Here is a 21,862-nt window from a genome sequence, read left to right as displayed (position 1 = left end):
TGGAGAGGGCTTCACTTGAAAAATCGTATAAAATCGTAAACACCTCCAAAAATTCTGAAATTTGGATCACAGCAAGAGCACGAGCCAAGGAGTGGACGCTCCAAATTTGGGCTGAATCCGAGCAGTCTACACTCAGGACATGGAGCCTTGAAGGCGCGGGTTGCCTGTCGCCCGCTTCAGGAAGACGCCGTTGATTTCCGCCAGATTCCGTCCGTCGCCTCCAGAAACGCCATCTGTAGTCCGTTCGACGTCAAACTTGGTGGAGAGGATCACCTGGATGTTGGAAATTGAATGGCACCAGAATCATCAAAATCCAACGGTCTGATTGCCGAAAAAGTCACCAGAAACAGGGACTGGTCGGCGGTAAAGCAGAACAGTGTCTGATCAAATTTCTTGAGCTTGAATCTCACTCAATACTGCACCGATTGACACGATTCCACTTCTCTTCGGCAGATTGGTTTGTTGGGAAGCGATCAGAATCAAAACCCCCAAAAGTTATAGCCAATTGAGCCCTTGATTGAAGCTCAGAAAAAAAAAGCTTAGTGAGACCTGTTAAAACTGAGTATACAGAACATGGCACGATCGTCTTCAAACGGCCCTCAAATCGGTTCTCCTTCGATCAAATCCGCTGGTAGGTCATCCACAAGTCGATGGTGAAGGAGCTCGCACAGCAAACCGGCAAGAGTCGACGGTGTCCACCGGAACTTAACGGCGGCAGATGATCACCACTCAAATGGTGATCCAATACGAGCACAAACAAGAAACTAAGAACCAAGTGGAGGAGCAGAGGGCAGCTTTGGGCGACAGCAATCTCCGACGTCGGTCTGGAGAGGGCAACGATCTCAGGCAATGCAGCCAGGCGGCGGCAACGTCAGTGGCGGAACAAGAGCAGCGAGTGACGGGAAGGTCAGGGCCGGAAGTTCACGACCGCAAAGAAAATTCCCAAACTCGTTGGCTCTGATACCATGTAGAAACACGAAAAATAGGAAAAAGAATACGATGAACACGATGTAACGTGGAAAAACCCTCAACAAGAGGGAAAAAACCACGGATGAGGAGGAACTGGTGCCCACTCGCAACCAGTCTCTCTCTCTCTTAAGATTTCATTCACACCCAAAAATTAGGGTTACCAAGATACAAGCAGAGTCTCAACAGGCCTAAACAGGAGCACACACTGGACCGGGTCCAGACCCAGACCCGTACATTAAAACACGTCAACAATCTTCAAGACATGCCGTGGGTGGTGTGATGTCCTTTACCATAGATACTAACCAATGCGCGGGCTGATTGGCAATGAGTGCCTTTAGGGCTGGTTTAGGGTCCACATCTGGTTTGATTGCCTCTAGGGTGACTTCACCTCCACCATCCTTAGGAAATGTCATGGTCATATTATCAAAGTCCCATGATATTTTACCTAAGGTTTTCATCCATTGGATTCCAAGAACTACATCTACACCTCATATTGGGAGAAGGTATAGATCCACTTTGAAAGGAATCCTATGCATCACTAAATTTACATCTTTGCAAATCTCGTTGCAAGAAAGCTTAGATCCATTCCCTATCATGACACTGAAAGAGGCTTGCGGATTGGTCTTTCCTTCTACTATATGAGCCAATTTTGAATTGAGGAAGTTGTGGGTGGCTCCGGTATCAAGAAGAACTACCACCCATTTGTTGTTGATCTTTCCAACAACTTTCATAGCATTAGGCCCGTTATTGGTGAGCGCGTGACACAAGCCCTCATCTTCTTTCTCGGCCTCTTCTACCTTGGCTACCTCTGTGCCCTCAGTCTCCTCTTCATCCTCTATTTCCTCATCACTATCAACTACCTCGTAAAGCTGGAAATGCTTACACTTATGCCCGGTGTGCTACTTCTCTTCACAATTGAAGCATAGCCCCTTCTTAATCCTTTCTTCTCGCTCTTGGCGAGAGATGTATTTGATGGGAATATTATTACAAAAAGCTGGCCTGTTTTCCACCTTTTTGAAGTTTTGAGGAGTCTTGCCAATGTTGGGCTTTGGTTGGAAACACCCGGTTTGAAAGCTTTCTTTCGTGCCTCTTTTCGTCTAAGTTTCTCTTCATTTTTTCGTGCCAATCCAAAACATTTTCTTAACTCGGTGGGTGGATCCGTGAGCATTTCGATTTGGATGTCTTCATCTAGTCCTCCAATGAAGTGTGAAATCAATGTTTCTTCCTCCCTATTTCTTACCATGCTTGAGAGGGCCTCAAACTTGTGCTGGTACTCTTATACCGTAGAGGTTTGTTGAAGGTGTTGGAGCTCAATCTCATGATTAACGAAAGATGTATCACCAACTCGCAGCTAAGGCTGGGCATCGGGCCGGCCCGGCCCGAAAAAATTGACAAACCCTGAGCCCATTAACACTACCGGGCCGATGAACTATCGGGCCTCAGGCTTGAAATTACGCCCGAGGCCCGGCCCGGCCCAATTATTGACGGGCCTGGTGTCGGGCCACGCCGGGCTTCCCTCTTGCTATTGTCATGAACGGCCTTGCTGCTACCGTGAAGGGCCTCCTGCTGCTGCCGTGCCGTGAAGGGTCTCACTTTCAAGCCTTTCTCCCTTCTTTTTCCGTTGTTTTTTCCTCCCCCGCTTTTCATTTGCAAGCGAACACTCCACGGGTTCTTGTTGGCCATACATTCCCTCTTCAATTTGATGATTGGTTGCAATGCGAGGTTGTTGTGCAAGACAGACAACAAAAGCAGGATGTTGTTTGGCTAGGCAGTTGAGAGTGAGACTCAATGCCTCTGCCTCTGTTGTAGTATAATAGAAGTAGAAGAGGCGGAAGGAAGACATACCTCTCTCTCCCTCTCACCCTCTGTGTTCTTGGTTCTTTCCCCCTTTCCTTGGTTGTTAGAATGTTGGAGATAAAAAGGAGAAGAAAGTCAGACGAAGAATCACTCGTCATCATCAAAGGACTCACCAGAGGAAACAGCCGGAGAGGATTGTGATCCACAAAACAGCAAATTTCTAAAAACCCAAACCCCAACCTCAATCCGAACAGAGCGGACTGCTCATCCACGCAACCTCCACTCTGCTGGCGTCCTCTTCACCTGCCACTTCCCATCACCAACCTTTGTTGGCGTCCTCTTCACTGCCAGTCTGCCACTTCCCAGTGGCGATGGCAGATTCCTCATCCCCCGCAACCTCCATTTACTCTCCCTCCCCACGACTTTTCCTCTCTACCGCCCGATAACTAATTTTTCTAAGCCCAGGCCCGGGCCGGGTATCGGGTACCCGGCGGCGGCCCGGCCCGGTGCCCAGGCTTACTCGCAGCAACAAGTCTTCCTTAAATAGGTTCCATGTGGCGTTCCTATTCAAGTCTTCCCACCAAAAATACCATTGCATGGCGTCCTCCTCTAAATACATCTTTGCTAACATGATCTTTTGGCCTTCGACGGTGTTTTGGCACACAAAATATTGTTCGGCCTTATAGATCCATTTCCGTGGCCTTTTCCCATTAAACCTAGGAAAATCCATCTTAGGCATAGGGAGCCTTGGCTCCTCATGATTCGGCCCCTTCGTCCTTGGTTGAAACCAGCATGGTGCTGGCCTGCTCTTTGGCCCTGTAACATATCGATCTCACGATCTAACTCTTCCTCAGAATCGCCCAAAGTCATGGAATGATGGACCTATGCTCGTGTTCTCTTCTCGGTTCTTCATGATGCGGCCCGATGTCAAGAATTTTCATAAAAGAGAAAATTTTAAATTTTGCTTAAAAACAATTTTAAAATTGTTTTCTCACACAATGATATATGCCTTTGGTTTATTCTTAATGCCTCTCAAGTAAAGGGAGAAAATTTTAAGTTTTTGTTGTCAATCAGTGGAAGAGGAAAGCTGAAAAATTCATGTATATGAGTAGTAAGGAAAAATCTTATGAAGCTAAGAAAGTCAAGACTAGAAAATGCTATAATGATCACGCATTTACAAGGATTGAACAGGAAAATATCGTGAGAGAAAAGCCATAATGCTTTGTACGATCTTGGCAGGTAGCAACATGGGAGTTGAGAGATGGGCTCGAGGCTTGTGTAGTCATTCCTCTGAGTCATTAATCGAGAGTATCAGGTAGACATATAGGTGACTTATGTCTGTCCTATGAAGATAACGACTTATGAACCTTTGTCTCATCGAAGCCCGTAAGCTGAAACGGGTGGGACATTTGACAAAGCTACACATTGCCACCAAAGCGGTGGAGCTTCGTACTAGCCTTTGGGGTGGTCAGGTATTCCCTCAAAGGTGAAGGTCGGCCTTGAAAAAAAAAAGCAAGAAAAAAAAATAAAAAAGCCAAATGCAAAAGAAAGAAAGAAAGAAAGAAAGAAGAAAAACATGGAAAAAAAAATGTGCCTGCCAAGAGATGAAAATCATGAAGGTTGAACTCGCAGGAATTGAATGTGACAATCTTTCATAGATGTGCGATTCTGGGGTCAATAGTTGCTTCTCTTGTTGACTACCTAAGATGCCGAAGATGATTCCTTTATGTTCATATTTTGGAAATTGAAAAACATCCCCTCTAGAGATTTGATGGCATTGATGCAAAATCAATCTTGATGAAGTTTTGTTGAGTTGACACATTGTTGGTTTGATTTTATGGTAGTTCAATTTTTTCTTTTACTGTCTGCTTTAGTGGTTTTCCAGCATAATGCTTGTCATGTTTGTTTTTCACTTTCATTGTGAAATGGGTTTGTTTAGGAGCTTTGTTGAGTTTTATGAGATGTGAACACTCTCTAGAGAAGTCGAGTTTTATGAGATAGCTTAATGAAGAGACACTCTAGAGAGAATTTTTTTACCATTTTTTACCCTAATTAGAGCCTGAATGATGAAAACATTGTAGAACCAAGCCATTGACTAGCCCCTTGATCATGTGAGAGGCGATGAAGACCATGTTAGGCCTCTTAGGGAGTATTTATTTTGAACCTGTGCAGTTGGATGAAAGATTCATGTAGTGAAGGATGTGTGATGCATTGGAACGCAGCCGCCATGGAGATGTTGTCGACCCCAGAGCTCCATAGATACCCTTGAAGAATTTAGGGTTTAATGAGGCTTACCTCTCAGTGAGACTCTTTTCCTGGCCTAACTTAGAGTTGGGAGGGTCCTTGGTTAGTTACTTAATTGCAAGCAAACCAGAATCGGTGCTAACAATGGTAGGCACTTGTAGCGCTTGGAGGACATGACGAAACTCACAGCGCTTGGAGGACACGGTGAAACTGGTAGAGATTGATGTGCAAATGATGCTGCTGAAAAAATTTGTGGCGCTTTGGGGAAGAGATTGATATGTGTGGATACAAAAAGAAAATAAAAATTGCAGAGATTGACAGACGTGTATACAAGGATACAGACTGATGGTGCAGAAGAGATGTCTGGCAGCACTATGCAGGTTGACTGGCATGTCGTGACAGGTACTCCATAGTCTCGACTGGCTCTAGCAACTCTCATCATGACACCTCAAATCCTCCATGTAACCCAGGTATGAATTCACCCTTGCATCGACCTCCCAAAATAGAGTTTGACCTCTCGGCATAGCTGAGTTTAGTTGTGGGAGTCGTTTCATAGAACCGGGTTGGGGAGGCATCTTGGTTTGAAGAACCGAGGGAGTGACGTATCGGCTTCAAGAACCGGGTCGGGGAGCAACTCGGTTTCAAGAACCAAGTTGGGGAGACATCTCAGTTCGAGTTGAGGAGCCTCTCGATTTCATGAACCAGGTTGGAGACTGTTACAGCCTAGGGTTCGGATCAGGAATCAGGTCTACTGGACTGATCCAGAAGATCACTATAAATAAGGGAATTGTGGGGGTCATTAGGGTTATCGATGAACTAGGGATTTTCCTCTGGTGAGGGTTGCTCTAACATGGTTAGGCAGTGTGTGTGGGTGAGTGTTTTCTTGTAGCAGGTGGATGTTAGCAGGTGGTGGCTAACAATGGTATCAGAGCTAGTCATCTTATTCACCAAACCAAACAACCTCTTCACATTGTCTGCTGATGAGGATGAGGATCCTGGAGTTCTTGAATCCTTCTGCAAGCAATTGTAGGAAGAGCACCAAATGATGGACAAGTTCACGGAGGCGATGGAAAGGAAGGTTGGGAAGATCGAGCAGTCATGAGAATCCATGAATAAGAGATTGGGAATGATAATGGCACAACAAAAGGCTTTCAAAGACCTACTGGAACAATTGCTTAACAACTTAGATGGTAAGGTGATCAGAACTGAGAACATTCTAGAGTTGTCATACTAGGATGGAGAACAAATAGCAAAGGTAGTGTCCGCCTCTCAAGACAAAGAGATGGTTAAGGTCTGTCATCAACTCGATTTTTGTGGTAGCAACAATAATTTCCCTTGCGTTGAGGTCATGAAGCAAGAGATTGCAAGAAGTGAAGAGAACCTACAAGAAAATGGCCACAAAATCGTTAACGTTGATGAAAAAGGAACAGGCCAGATTTTATGAAATCTTGGATGTTCGTTCATACTTCATGCCGATTCAAGTTGGAAAAAGAAATAGTTGGAATTGGGAAGCACCATTTACGCCATAGGGGCACATTCGTTCGATCACCCAAGAAAGGCACCATTGCCCTATCTCCAATAGTCAAACGGCAAGGTATGTATAATTCTTCTTATGTTTATGTGGAGTTATCGGCAGAGCGCCAAGTCGCTTTGCTGGAGGCCTCACATGCGAATGGAAGGAGTGCAAAGCAGCCATGGAAACCTTGAGAGTGCATTTTCTAACTTTTCATGTGTACTTACTGCAAGACATTGTTGTACTGTCTCTCTCTCTCGCTCAATCTATAGAAAGTTGTAGACTGCTTTCATTGGACACTGATGTATGTATTTATGTATCCATGATGCAATTCCTTTCATTTATGCAATTGTCTAGACGTGTCATAATAGGTCTCCAGTCGTAAACTTAATGTAAAATTTTTTGTCAAAGCTATATAGATGACTAAACAAATGCATCAATTAGATTTCGTCACTTTCATGTAGCTAGCACGGACTGCATGTGACTGGAAATTAGATGAACAAGTTAGGTTTTGAAGAGTGCGTAAACCTAGTTGATATGTTGGAGTATCACTGAAGAGAGGGCTAGGTCTGAATAGAGTATTGTAAAGGAGGCTTGGTAAATGGCCATGCTGCATTCACCTTATTGCATTCTTAATTGTGCTTCTTTCAGAGCTGAAATTATTTGTTACGGAACTAGGTCTGAATGCATTAACCTTTTAAGGGAGTATTATGCATGAAAATATAAGCTGAAAAAATAACAGGTTGAGCTTCTTCTATGGCGCAGAACTGTGTATGCCTCATTTGACTTGCTAAAGTGTCTTCTATATTATTTTGACCTTTGATCTCCTGAACGGTACATTCTACATTCTATAGTTGTAATGTCTCACACGATAGCAAATGCAGTAAAAGAGAGCAAAGAGTTTTGTTCCTTTCTCTGTTGCTGCAGTTGATATGAACATCTCATTTTATCCTTCTTCAGGAAACAATATTGGACGAGGAAGAGGTATAAAATTGGTAGCTATCCTACATCCAGTGGTCAGCCATTATCAAGATTCTTCTACTTTCAGTGAGGGCAAACTTATCCAAGTCCTTCTAGCCAGTTTAGGTTAACCTTCTCAAGCTTAATATTCTTGTCATGTAAGCCCTTTTTTTTTCAGATCAACCATTTCCAGTCATTCATGTAAATCTTCATTTGATGCCTTCTATGTTTTTAGTTTGTCAACATCCTCTGTGTGGTATAAAGTTTGTCAACATCCTCTGTGTGGATGAAAGACCTGTTTTCAACTAAACCCAATTTTGCTTCCTTATCCAAACACTACCTCAGAATTAATTCTTTTTGTATAGAGTAAACAAGAGACTGTGCTGTGGTTGATGTCCATTTTAAACTTTAAGCTGGTCTATGGTTTTCCCATCATTTTTGTTACTTCTTTAATTCTTTTGTGCTGAATACATTGGTAATTCTTGTTGGTCTTCTTGTTGGCTGATTCAGGTGTTACGAGACTGAGTTTCTTTGGTTCTCTGTATGTTGTTTTGACCCCTGTTGCGTTGAAGTGGACATTATTGATGCAATATTATATTTGTTTCTTTAACAGTCCAGTGAAGGGAATATTATACTGTCATATATTTAAAGCCTGGATACTACCATCGTGTACACTCACCTGTTGATTGGTATATTCTTCTTCGTCGCCATTTCTCTGGTAATTCAAGTGAGATGTGTTTGGAAAAGGAACCTTGTTACCTTTTCTTGTTCAGATGTTTTTGTTCACATTTTAGAGCATCTACAATTAAATTTCTAATTGTTTCATACAATTTCTTGGCCTACCGTTTTATGATCGCACTCCTTTGAATGCATGTGAGGACTTCATTGAATACATAAGATAGTATGATGTTACCAAGTGTAATTATTAGATTGATTGATATTTGTAAAAGCTTGGAAGTTGGAACTGTTGGATCTATCCTTCAAAATTATATTTTTTAATGGGATAATGATAATGGCTTCTTAAACATAAACTGAATTTATGGCAACCTTTTATACGAGATTTTATGTTCTAGATCTAGTTTCTTAATTGGACCTGTTTATTCAAGTCAGTGATCGGTTTCACATGAAATCACCTAATCAAAACCGGGTCACTTTGAAACCTTGCACTTTTTTGGACCTGCTTATTTCCCACGGGATACAGATCCTAATTTATTGGATAAAGGTTTTGCAAAGCATTGATGACTATTGGGTCTGTAAACACATTAAATTGAGCATTTGGATATTAATTGGTGGGCACCGGATCCACCAATTTACCATGTACGTACAATTAAAGGGACTGGAATATTCTAATATGAACGTCCTTTTTAATCTGCAGTTGGACTATCCATTATTCATTAATGGAAAGCAAGAAAATTAAGGAATTCCATGATAACGGGAAATCGAAATTAATTCCCAAGAAGGAAGAAGGAAGGACTCTTTTGAAGACTTTCGGCTTCTTTCCGGTATTCAACGTCCGTCTCTCTCTATCTCAAGCCAAGAAATTGTTTGCTTTCCCTAACATTTAAACCCAGACAAACTTCTAAACTCCATCCCACACACTTTCCCTTTCCTCTCGATGAAACCTCTCAGTTGCAGGCTCTTCCCCTGCGTCTCCCCTCTTCTTCTTCAACTGCCATGCAACCCGTCTCCCTCCGAGCACCCGCTCTTCTTCAAGGTATGCACTAAACCTTCTTTATCCACTCCCTTTCCCTTTCTGTCACTCAATCCAGGTTCTGAGTAGGCCATGGCCGAGACGAAACGCCTTTCTCTGCTTAGATACTCATTCTTTGTCTCTGATTTACAGCCCTGACCTGCGGAAAGAAGGTGGTCCAGCCCTAATCGCTGGTGGCTGTTCTCATATGAGGTCGTTTCTGAAACATCTATGTTAACCTGTTCTCTCTCTCTCTGGCTAAGGCTCTGCGTCTGCCATGGCCGACGCAGCTCTTGTATGTTATCTTTTCCTGTCTCTCTCACTGATTTGTTGTCTTCGTTGTGATAGTCCTCAAGTTGTTTGATGAAATTTTTGTGTGTATGTATACCTTGTTTTTTGTATGCTTCAACACAGCTTTTTTGTATTTCATTGACATTGGAGTACGTTAGCTTTCATAAGTAATTCTTAGGCAATTTAATTCTTTAACTTCCCTTTTTTCATGTTATTCTTTGAGGCGTCTGAGGAGAAGCAGAATTATTCAAATCAGTATTGATTTTTTTCTTGTAGTTGTCAAAGTGAATGAACATATATGTATGTAATCATCATGTGATCATCGATTGCTTTCCAATCCAGTTATGATATTTGTATTGATGTATGCATTCATTCATATGGGTTCTTCTGCATTTGAATGCCAAGGGATTGGTTAAACAAGACTTAGTCTGTGGCATCAGTAACTGTGGTGGACATGATTTTCATATGTTGCTATGAAACACTGAATATCTTTTACTGTAGATGACATCTACTATGTTAGGAAGTCAGCTGTATATTTTTTTTTTGCTTTGTGTAATCTCTTATTATTTTTCTTATATTTGTGGTCTTTTATTTTATTTTCTTTTTTTGCTTTACCAGCTGAATATCTTAGCTGTAGAGGGCCGAGGACTCTGCATGGGCTATGTTTCAAGCTGTTGGAGATCCCAACAGCTCATGTTGTTTTCTGTTTGTTGGTCGATCAAGTTCTTAAAGGGCTATTTGTGAGGTTCTTAATAAATTAATTTGTGATTCATAAGTGTCATAGATTTGCCTATTTGTGAGATATTTAGTTTGTTCACATGGTATCATAGCTTGGGTATGTGTGATTTGTTTTGTTCGCCAAGTTGGGGCTTCTTTCTCAAAGAAAAAATGAGACAGTTTGCTGCTATAAATTTTACTGATTGATTCTGAATTAGTTGTTGACTTATTTGAAGATCTGTGTCAGTACCAATTGCTGTGGCAATTAGAAGACATGTTTTTGTATATGTTACGGTTTTTGACAACAAGTAGATTGAATCTTGCTGCTGCTGATTAGGTTGAGAGGATTGAGCTGTCATGTTTTTCATTTCTAGTGTGTTATATCTCTTCAATAATCTGAGTTAATTTATTTTATATGAAATGGAAGGCAAAGAGTACCTTTCCCTCCTACCATTCCTCAAAGTTACACCTACATTATTATGTGTCATGGGCTATGGAATCCATCCTTTCATCTTGTCAACCTTAAACTTTCGCGTCAGCTTTGAAAGTGGTGTTTTAATTGGGTAGCGGAGTTGGAATTAACCTTTTCTCCTAGTCATTTTTTTCCCTTTTTCTCAAGGAACCCTTACAATAGGAGAAGTCTAAGGAATTCATCTTGTTATGAACCCTTCCATCACAAAGCCCTATGTTTACAGGGTGAGTTCAAGGGGAGTGCTTTATTGCAATGTTTAGTTTGCAAAAACCATGTCATTTCTCTTCTTCCAACCAAAGGTCACTTGGTTTTATAAACGTACCCTTCTCGAAGGAAAATGGAAAACAATCTAGGTAATACATCACTTGACGTCAAGAAGTTTTAATAAACCAACTATTTTTGAAAAGGAATTTTGCTGCATGACGATGTACCTTCGATTTGTCTTAGGTATTCCTTTGAGGGTCAAGGAGGAAGTTTCAAGCCCTTGCTATCAGTCAATTGAAGGAGAAGACTGGAAAGATTCTTTGTGTCAGCTATGAAGATGGGTTCAGTGATGTCGAGGAGCTCAAGGATTAGAAATGTTATTCGCCTTTGCAATCAAACATCTGCAAGAATCAAACATGAAAGTGCGAAGAGGTGGAAGCCTGAGTGTTCTTTGAAACCTTGGCAAGTAGCAAAATTAGTGTTGAGAGATGGGCTCAGGGCGAGTGTAGTTGTTCCTCTGGGTTAGTAATTGAGAGTACTGGGTATGCATAAAGGTGATTTATGTGTATTTCACGAAGATAATAACCTATGAACATTTTGTCTCGTTGAAACTCATAAATTGAAGTGGGTAGGACATGTGACAAAGCTACACAAAACCATCAAAGAGATGGCGTTCTGTAGTAGCCTTTTGGGGTGGTGAGGTATTCCCCTCAAAGGTGAAGGCCGGCCTAAAAAAAAATGAAATGACAAAGAAGACAAGCAAAAAAAAAAAAGCAAGAAAAAGCAAAAGAAAATCAATGACAAATGAAAGCAAGAAAGAAAAAGTGTCTGCCAAGGGATGAAGGACATGAAAGCTGAAGTCTCTAGCATTGATTGCAGATCCTTTGTCTATGAATGATTCGAGGTTAATATCTACTCCTTTTCTTTGGTTTCCTATGAAGCAGATGACAATTTCTTTATGCTCACACCTTGAAAATGGAAAGAAATCCCTTCGTGAGATTTGATAGCATCGGTGCGATTCCCAATCCTAATACTTCATCGAATGCTTCAGGTAAAAGAAGGTTGTCTTTTCCACACAACATGCACTAAAAGCTTATGGGCAAGACTTTGAAAATAAAAGTCATTTCAAAGTTCAATTCTTTGCAACGAAAACTTGACGTCTTTAGCTATATTCCTGATTGGTGAGTATACGAGGGAATACTAATTCTCTTTAGATCATTTTAGTTGAGGTTTTGTCTTATTGTTGAGTGTCAACCTGGTTTAGAGTCTTTAGACTATGGATCTAGACTTTGAGACCCATGTACGATGTCCGATCAAACTGAAGTACAAGATAGAGATGAATCAAGAGAGAGCAACCAAGAAACTATTAATTCAGATTCAGAGCTTGTGGATGGGGAGAAGAAATCAAGGAAGATGCTTTTATCTCATGTTCGAACGACTTAAGCTACTTGAAAAAATTCATGGTTTGTTCCTATTACTAATTAGACACAAGAGTCTAGCTGCTAGTCATCTTAACAAAGTTATACAATATGTGATCGAGGAACTTCAAGGGCTTACGTTAGATTCTTTTCTAAATGATGCTGTTGGTTTGATTCCTCTTTGTATATGCTTCCTGGGTGCCGCCCAGCTCTGAAAAGTGCTCAAGTTCTTGCAGGAGTTGTCCCATTCTTGAGGACTTGGTAGGTACTCGGAGAAGAGCACCTCTGCTGATGCTACTCATAGTTCTGAAGGAGATGGAATACGAGAACAGATTGTTCTGAGTGACAGTTCATCACTTCTTCGTTTGGATGAACAGTCACTAAGTGACCCAACTGCGAATTTATCATATAGTAGGATGTAACCTGGTGAAGGGGTCGATGTCAGGGGAAGACAGAGTGAGGATGGAATTCTGGATTCCGACACCGTGTTCTCATGGTTTATCAACAACCCATCTCCTCTTGAGCAAATGGTGGGATGGCAGCGATCTAGACAAGAGAAGATGCATAAAGGACAGGAAATCCTTCAGATGCTTGAGAAAGAGTTTTACTTTTGCAGAGCTTGTGTGAGAGGAAGTGTGAACATTTGAATTATGAGGAAGCGTTGAATAATGTTGAAAACCTGTGCATCGATGAGCTTAAGAAAAGAGAGCAGAACATGAAGGTTATGCCTTGTAGTTATGAGGCAATACTAAGGAAGTGGCAGGAAGAGATGGCTGAAGGAGAAAACCACTCTCTTTTTGCAAATAGTGAGCTTGAGCACGATGTTGTCACGAATGTACTTAAAGAGGCACAAGGCGCTGAACGCAACTCAGTTTAGGTATGATGAAAATGTCACATCTCATCTCTGTGATGTGGAGAGTGCCGAAGATGGTGAGTGGAAGATGCAGGATTTGATGAACCAAATGGATTCTTGCATCGACGAAGCCATTCAGGGACAGAATATCTTTGGAGGTCCATTTTACTTATATCTTGCAGTTCATCAAACATTCCGAAATTTGTCATGTTTCTGAGTTTGATATGTATGGTTGCTAATCCTGCAGCTCAACAAAATTGATGCTAGGATCATGCGGAATGTTTATAGCATGCAGCAATTGGTGATCAAGATGGGCCCAATTTGTGCCCTTGATTATCGGGCAGTTATTCTGCCACTTACAAAGTCATTCTTGAGGGTTTGGATTTATTCTTCAAAATGTTTCACATTTCTTTTTCTCGTGATTGAACTTTCTTTTCATATGTTTTCAGTTACTCTGATAACTACTCATGGCAGGCCCACCTTGAAGATTTAGTGGAAAAAGATGCAACTGAGAAATCTGATGCTGCGGAAGAAACTTTTTTAGCTGAGCATGCACGTGATGCACCAAAAAACAGTAACAAAATTTGTGATGTTTCGAAGCAAATGCATGATAAAGCAAAGGATAGGAAAAAAAAAACAAGGATTACAAAAAATTTAAAGATCTGAAGGTTTTATTTTCTTTCGTTGGCTTATTATTTTTCTGTTTTGGGTAGGAAATGTATGATATTCTTACTCTGTGCTTTGATGTCTTTCTTTCTTTCAGGTAATGGGTGCCGATGAGCAGTATATCCACAACCACCAAGAGCCACTGTATGTCATGCATCTTGATTCTTTGATTCTTCTTTATTTTTATTTTGCAGTTCTGAACTCTTATCTTTACTTACTGCATTTTTTGCGAGTTTCATTTTTAGAGTATACTTTTACTTGTAGTTACTTCTTTCTTTATTACGATCTTGTTAAAGGATAATTGTGAGCCCCTTATCGGTCATTTGGTTCATTCATTCATGGGGCATTTCCTTCAAAGATGTTTTATGTGGTGCTTGTTGTGGCTAATGATGAGGCACGTCATATCAGTAGGTGGTAGACTTCTGATGTTGTTTTTCACAGTGGATTTGGCTAGGTGATTTGGAGTATATGTCTTTTAGTTTGGACATCAAAGCAGTGAAATATGTTTTTCTTTCATAGACTGATAGAGTTTGTCCCTAATGGTTCATTTTGGCATGGATCATATTTTGGTGTTTTAGAAGCAGTAGTTCTGTTGAAAAAATGTTCTCCAAGACTACAGCGTCAGGCAAAAGGGTTAGTCACTAGTTGCAGGACATGTGTTTGGAAAAGGATCGTAAATCTGTGCTTTAGAAGTGGCTTAATGTGCGTCAAGAGGGAGACTATCCTGCTGTGGCTGGTGCTATATACCTATGGTGGGAATGATGGATTGAATTGAACTAGTTTTTGATAAAGCACGAGCTTCCCTAATCAGCCATATCTGTCTCACCTCGATTGGGCGGCTTTATCTAGAGTCTAGACAAGCTCATAAAGTTAAGTTATTGGTTTACCTGCTTCAATATTGTATGAAAAACTAAACTGGAAGTTGGAAAGTTGATTACCTAAAAAGTGCATAACAACTTCCTTTCATGTATACTTGAGGGGTGAAGTTTGTGTCTCTTGCCATTATTGTGCTTTAGAGAATATTTCAGGCGACTTAAAGTTCTATGTGAACCTGAGATGGTTCCCTGACCTTTTATACATGAGGAGATTTGGTTTTCTTTCTTTCTTTACTCCTGACCGCTCAATGCTAGTGGAAAGGGAAAGGAAAGCCCGGGCATCAGCACTGGTGAAAGAAGAAGCAAAACCACTTTGACTGAAAAAGCACCGCAAAGAAGCAACAAACCAAGCCCTTAGGGCAAATCCTTACGAACATTAAAGATGGTTTGATGGTTAATAATATTTGTTACTACAGCATGCACATATATTTAATGTGTTAAGCTACAAGCAGTTGTTGCATGCTCTGACTATCACGTGTAAAACTGTTTCTTTGTATTGTGAAAGCTCAAGTTTTTTCCTTTCCCCTACTTTTGTTGTGAAGCTAGGCCATTTGTTTATTCACTTAATGGATCTTTCAGTTCTTCCAAATGAACCTTGGCATGAACTGTCTTCCCTGCAGTATCGTTGATCCAGCTGCTGATAATCAGGAGTTTGGTGTTACCATTGCATTTGGAGATTATGATTCAAAGCTAAGAGAGGAGGAACATAAGTGGATGATTGAGCTTGAGGCTGAGGAAAGAAAGCTTGAGGTGACTTTAGAGTTTCAGCGGTGTATTGAAGAAGAGGCCAAGCAGAAGTGCTTTGCTGATCAAAACAAAAAAACCTTCGATCAATGCTTAGAAGTTGTCCCTGGTGGATTGGATGATAATTTTGATTTTGTTGAAGCTGGTAGCCTGGAACTGCATGAGGATCTCAGGGAGCCCTTGAAGAGAAGCTTAATTCATGATAAATCTTCTAACATTTGCAAGGGAAATAATTTTGGTTCTAAGTAGGGTTTCTAGTCTTCTACCTTGTCAGGTAGTTATGTGGACTTTGCTAAACATGACCTATCACGTAGCCATGAAAAGCGGAGTTGCTTAGTGGGAATAGGAACCAACATATGGAGGATAATGTGAAGGTGCCAGAAGATTTAGATGAAGTTCCTGCTAATCGTGCATTAAATAGTTCTTTTTCAAACCATTCATCTGGCAGTACTGGGATGACAAAAGTTGCTAAAGCTCAAGGCTTTTCCAGTGCCAGGCGCAAGCCTGGTTAGTCTCCTGATGCCTGTACATTGATCAGTTCTTCTTGATAGCTGAGTGTGAGTTTGATTTGTATCTTGCAGGCTTGCCTGATGAAGGGGATTCAGGGGTTTCTTCTTCTGTTCAAAAGACACGAAGACAAACTCATAAGCCAAGGAATATAGCGGGCGAAAGAACTAATAAGATCCCTTCAGTTGATAAAGAAAATCATGGAGGTATGACACCCAAACTTATTCTCAAAGACCAGACTCAAAATAGGATGCAGGATGCTCCTCATGATGGAAATGGTAAGAACTCTTTTGATTCAGCAGTCATTAACAATTTGAGAACCGCACAGTCCAATCCCATCAGCAAATTTGGTTTTTTGATTTATTACTGTTTTACTTATGATTAGTATTGCCTGCAATGACAACTGAACTGTTAAATACCAGTGTTGCGAAGCAAGTGGATTCTGTGATTTCAAACCTTGAAGATAGCCCAGGTTTTGTTTCCTCTTTATTTTATTGCTGAAAGAGAATCTTGTTACTTGTTGACGAAGTCTTTGTGATGTACTTTTCTCACTGAAAATTCATCAAGAAAATATGGTTATACAGGTTTTCTCTCTCACAGTATGAATGTTACACATGTTTCCTGTAGTGACAGAGGAAATTAATGATGCACAAATCTAATTGGCCATATTGCATCTTCGAGGTGGATATTTTCTGATTTGGATATTATAGTAAGTAATCGAATCATATTTAACATACAAGATGGTTTTATATGAGAATGTGGTGACTCCTAGATGCTGGTTCTTCCAGTCTCATCTCAAGGTCTACTCAGTTATTGCTTGAGGGTGGAGAAAAGCAGGTTTAGCTTTTGCCTGTTATTATTGATCATCATATTAGCAGGCCTTCTATGGCTTGTATCATAATGTTCCCTTAGCTATGTTTTCATGACATTAGGCAGTCAATGTTATAAATGCACTTTTTTTTACCGCATGTATGGGAGTTACTTTTAGGAACTTATGTGCTTTATTTACTGTTTCAGGAGACAGGCAACACCTGAAGTATATATCGATGCATCCAGGAAGTCATCCAGTATAGACTTATTTAAACGATATCACAGATTTTGTGAGATTTTTGAAAACTGACGATATTTACAAGAAAAAACAATTAAAATTAAAAAACGAGAAAATCTTTCAAAAATGAAAATTTGCAATCTTTTTTGTGATTTTTTGCTGATTTGGTCACTTCATTGGCGATTGTTAGCTTCATTTTCATTACTTTTCTCTATTTTTAGGATTTTTTTATTTTCAATTTGTCGAGATTTTTCCCGAGAAAAATTTCACCAAAAGATACCTGAGAAAAACTTCGCCGATATTTCCTGAGAACGATATTTGTGACAATGATTTAAACAGAAAACTGATCTTTAAAAGATATTGTGGTTTTATTGACACCAGAGAATGAAACGATCATGCATATGGGTTTCAATACTTTTTTAAAACGAAAGGACACAAAGATCTTGAATCAGATCCTGAAGGAAAGTGGCAATTTCTGATCAAAGTCTGATAAGAAATCAGCCAGTAATTTTTGAGACAATGTGGAGCACAGAACAGAAAGAAATAAGTGAAAAGAGAAAAATGTAAATTGAAAAAAATTGTATGAGGCTGAAGAAGTGAAGATGGCCCAAATGAAAATAGAGGGATTTGATCTGACACAGAAATTAGCGCAGAACAGAAGGAGCATAGAAATAACAGATCATGCTGAAAGGAAATAAGAATTGAAGACGAAGAGATCAGAAAAAAAAATCAGAAACAGAAAGTAGATCTCTTGGGACAGCTTTTGGAAAAGCAACTGGTCCTATGATCAGATTGGCTTCGATACCATGTAAGAGATCTCAAAAATATGTTCCCTGCAAAGAAAAGAATAAGGGAGAAAGAAAGGGCCAGGAATATAATACATCCTCAGTGAGAGGGGTGGTGGTTTGTTTCATCACCTATAAAAAAGGAAAATGGCTTAATGGGTATCTACATAGTGTCTGCACATGCAATATATCAATTGGAAATTCATAATCAGATCCAAAAAAATAAAACAAATATCTCTTAACAATATATTCCTTGTTGCATCTTTTCTCAAGTTCTTTTAACCTGCATGTGCACCCTACACCCATCTGACATAGCTTTGGCCTCTTATTCATACTTTCCAGTTGCATTACTTTCCAAAAAAATGTTCTCTTTCTTTAACAACTTTTCTTGTCTATGCCCGTTGTTGATTTTGCTTGTATTTTAGTTAGTTTATGTCTCTTTTGCGTTTATAATTTGTTTTGAATCAGATTTCTTTTCTTTGGTTCTAAATTAGCCGATTCGTGTTCAAAAGAGGCTGTCACAAAAACGTTAAGGCAGCTTCATGCCGAGGAGGACGATGAAGAACAGTTTCAAGCTGACCTTCGAAAAGCTGTACAAGAGAGCCTTGGCTAGTTTTTATTTGATGTTAGATTTGCTGCAGATATTATCTTGCATAACTGTTGTCTTTGTGTAAACAGGTAGGTACTTATGCTTGCCTTCTGTGCTTCTTATATTCTTGTTAGAGACCTATCAAGCCAAACATGGGCTGCAACTAAGTAGGAGGTTACCTAAAGGAGCTTCAACAGAAACAATTAATAACAAGGTTAATCATGAGTGAATTATGGACAATGTCTTGCACAAGTAGACACATTGGGTGCTAGTTTGCAAAATGAAGTTGGCGAATACAACTGCTGTCTGAATGTCATTATACAGGTAAACACAAATTCTACTTCTATCTGTTTTAGTGTTTATGGCCTCGCCCATCTGCAAATAAATTCTCTCTGTGCCATGTGCATTTAGTTAGCTGATGCAGCTGATGCTTGAGTGTGTTATTTTCTTGTGGCTATTGCTTATTCCTATTTTCAGTTCAAGTCTTGAGTCGGTTTACCTTTTTGCCTTTTATATTTAGTCCTTATGGCACATGAGGCGGTTCCGGGATGAGTTCTTTATGATTTCAAAGTCGGTTCATATGCATGTTGGAGAGCCTTGTGTCATCTGTGCCTTGTATGATATCTTCAATGCCATGAGCACGGCAGCAACTGACATGCAAAGAGAGACTATTTGTCCAGCCTGCTTGAGAATTGCTTTAAGCAATTTGTATCCGGAGAGCAACTTTTTTCAGGAGGTAATTTTTCATGTATTGTGCTTATCAAGGTGTTTGCACACACTTTGCAATTCGTGCTCGATAACAGTTAGTTATTTGTGCACTTTGTTCTTTGCTTGCATTTTATCATACGGTTAATTTCTAGTTGAAGCATAAGCTTCTCTTTTTGTTAATTGCCAGGTACAAATGAATGATGCTTTTGAAGTACTGGGAGTAATCTTTGATTGCCTGCACAAATCATGTAGAATCAGAAGAAAGCAGCAGTGTGGGCTCCTGGGATTGTACAAACAATTCTTGTATTGCACATTCGCTTTTTGGCATGGATGTCTATGAACAAATGCACTGCTGCAGTTGTGGACTGGAGTCACGTCACTTAAAGTACACTTCATTCTTTCACAATATCAATGCCAATGCACTGCGAACAATGAAGGCATGCCCCATATCTTCAAACGTTGTATGTTTAGGTTGCATGAAAGTCATAACTGCATAATCACATTTTTGTGGTCATGTCATAGGTAATTATTGGTAAGAGACATGACGCAGGTTAGTGAGATGCTTAGACCAGTGCCATAAATAATATATATATATATATATATATATATATTTTACAAATTAAATTGCTGACGCTGCGGGTGCCAATTTTGCAGATCGGCTGATTCACCAAGTCAGCTTAACCAGTCGTGAATAGGCAGAAAATAGTAAAGAAATTATTATTTGTAGATAAGGATCAAAGCATAAAAATTAAATAAAAATAAGAAAATTCTGATAATTTTTTAACAACATTTAGAAACAGATGTGGCACTTCTTGGCCCATAAGTTTGCCTCCAATTTTATTTGAATCAGCCAATTCAGGCTGATTCTAATAACGATGGCTTGGGCTGACTATCTGTTTTCCAGATAACTTGTACAGATGGTTCTTTTGATGAACTTTTGAAGCTTGTGGACATGAATCATCAGTTAGCGTGTGACCCTGAGGCAGGTGGTTGTGGGAAGCTGAACTACATTCATCATATTCTTTCAACACCTCCACATATATTTACAGTTCGTAATTCCTCAGTTGAGAAGTTTATCAGATCAAGATCATTTTTTGTTTTTCTTAGCCTACTAATGTATAATAAAGGCTTGGAATGTTTGCAGTTCTTGGTTGGCAGACTACTTCTGAAAACGTTGATGATATATCAGCCACGTTGGCTGCAATCACTACCGAGTTGGACATTGGTGTCATATACCAAGATTTGGACAATCGAAGCAGACACTGTTTGGTTTCAGTGGTAAGTCCATATGAGAATCAAGGGCCATTAGTTGGTCCCATGTCCTTCTTGCAGCTGCATTTTCACCTTGTATTGTCAACTATGAATGCTTCTTGTTCAATCATCTCTGTAAAAGTATTAAATCTGTAAAAAATTGATCAATATCTATCATGGAGGTAAGAGTTCAGGTGGTGTTACTAAAATGCATCAGTGAAGATGGAGCTCAACAAACTCATATGTCTTAACGGACAGCTGCAAAGTTTATCACCACACTTAGCAAAAACCTGTTGCTTTATTGATTAGATATTTAACAAATGATGTGGATATTTTACTACTTGAGTGTTGCAGTTGCTGTAACTATCAGTTATTTTTTGTTATATCTAAGTGTTATTATTGAATGAAATGTGTAAAATATGTACGTTGTTATCTTCAAAGAGTAGAAACCAAATGTCTTCTCTAAAGAGTTTTTGACGGAAGGTTTCTTTTTCAAGATTTCTTTTTTATTGTTGGAGAAGTTTTGGAAGCTTTAATGCTAGAAAAATATGATAAACACAAAAGGAGCTATGAAATAATGGATTTTCTAGTGTTTTTCCGCAAAAATATAAGCAAGTAAAGGTGCTTTCCTGAAACACAAGAGGACAAAAAAATTCAAAAATTTATGAGAAGGGACTTTGTTTAAAAAGAAAATATTGAGAATGTCTTAGGATATTTTTTGCAGTGGTATTGCACCATTGTCATTTTTTTGGTGTTATGTTAAAGTAGTGGGATATTTTCCTGCCTTATTGGCTGACTCAAAATGGCAACAATTTTGGGATATTGCAGGCATATGTGACTACTCCAAATTCCAAACACAAAGCACTGTTATGAGTTTCAAAAGTTATGCATGTTTTGGGACTGGATGTCTCAATGTTAACATAGCATGCTATTTGTGCAGGATAGCCTTCTATGGAGTTATGTCTCTATTTTAAATATTCAATGTTGTATTTGTGATTATTATGTCTCATCATGATCTTTATTCCTTATTATGGAACTTTCTTTTCTTTACTCTGTCAGTGTTTGAGTTGCATCATTACTGCGCTGATTGTTGGAGTATTGTTTTTTTACTTCATTTCTGAGATGGTAGATGATATTTGTGCTTGAAATGCACGGATTGGGCTCTAAGTTCATACTGTTTCTCATATATGATATGCATAACCACGGCCATATTCCTGTTCTAGTCTTATGGGAGCCATCTGTTATGCCGACTGCTAAGTATGCCTAACTTCTGTTACCTATACCTTTGTTGAGGATGTGCAGGTTATAACGGTTATAAATGGTTGTGATTTTGTAAATTCTAGTTGTAAATTAGGATGAATAACTACATCAGAGCAGCACATAGGTAACCCTGAAAAGGCTCCAATGTTCTTAATGTGCACAAAAGTACAGAAAGGAAATAAACAAAGTATGAGAACTAAATTTGAAATAATGCTTTGAAAAGACAATATTATCAAAGAGGGGGTGAAAAAATTCCATATAGGTTACAAGGAGAGGCTGTTATGGCATCCAAAGAGCTTCC

General features: G+C 39.6%; 1 long non-coding RNA gene across 1 annotated transcript; it reads left to right on the top strand.

Moving 5' to 3' along the window:
• The first annotated feature begins 8,931 nt into the window (after positions 1–8,931).
• Positions 8,932–13,039, top strand: LOC116260159 (uncharacterized). The gene is made up of 3 exons (XR_007574204.1): positions 8,932–9,197; positions 9,327–9,468; positions 12,512–13,039. It is a non-coding gene; the product is annotated as an uncharacterized LOC116260159 (long non-coding RNA).
• Positions 13,040–21,862: the final 8,823 nt, after the last annotated feature.

Source organism: Nymphaea colorata, chromosome 9 (assembly GCF_008831285.2).
Source record: "Nymphaea colorata isolate Beijing-Zhang1983 chromosome 9, ASM883128v2, whole genome shotgun sequence".
Classification (NCBI taxonomy): domain Eukaryota; kingdom Viridiplantae; phylum Streptophyta; class Magnoliopsida; order Nymphaeales; family Nymphaeaceae; genus Nymphaea; species Nymphaea colorata.
This window is presented reverse-complemented; position numbering and strand designations above follow the sequence as displayed.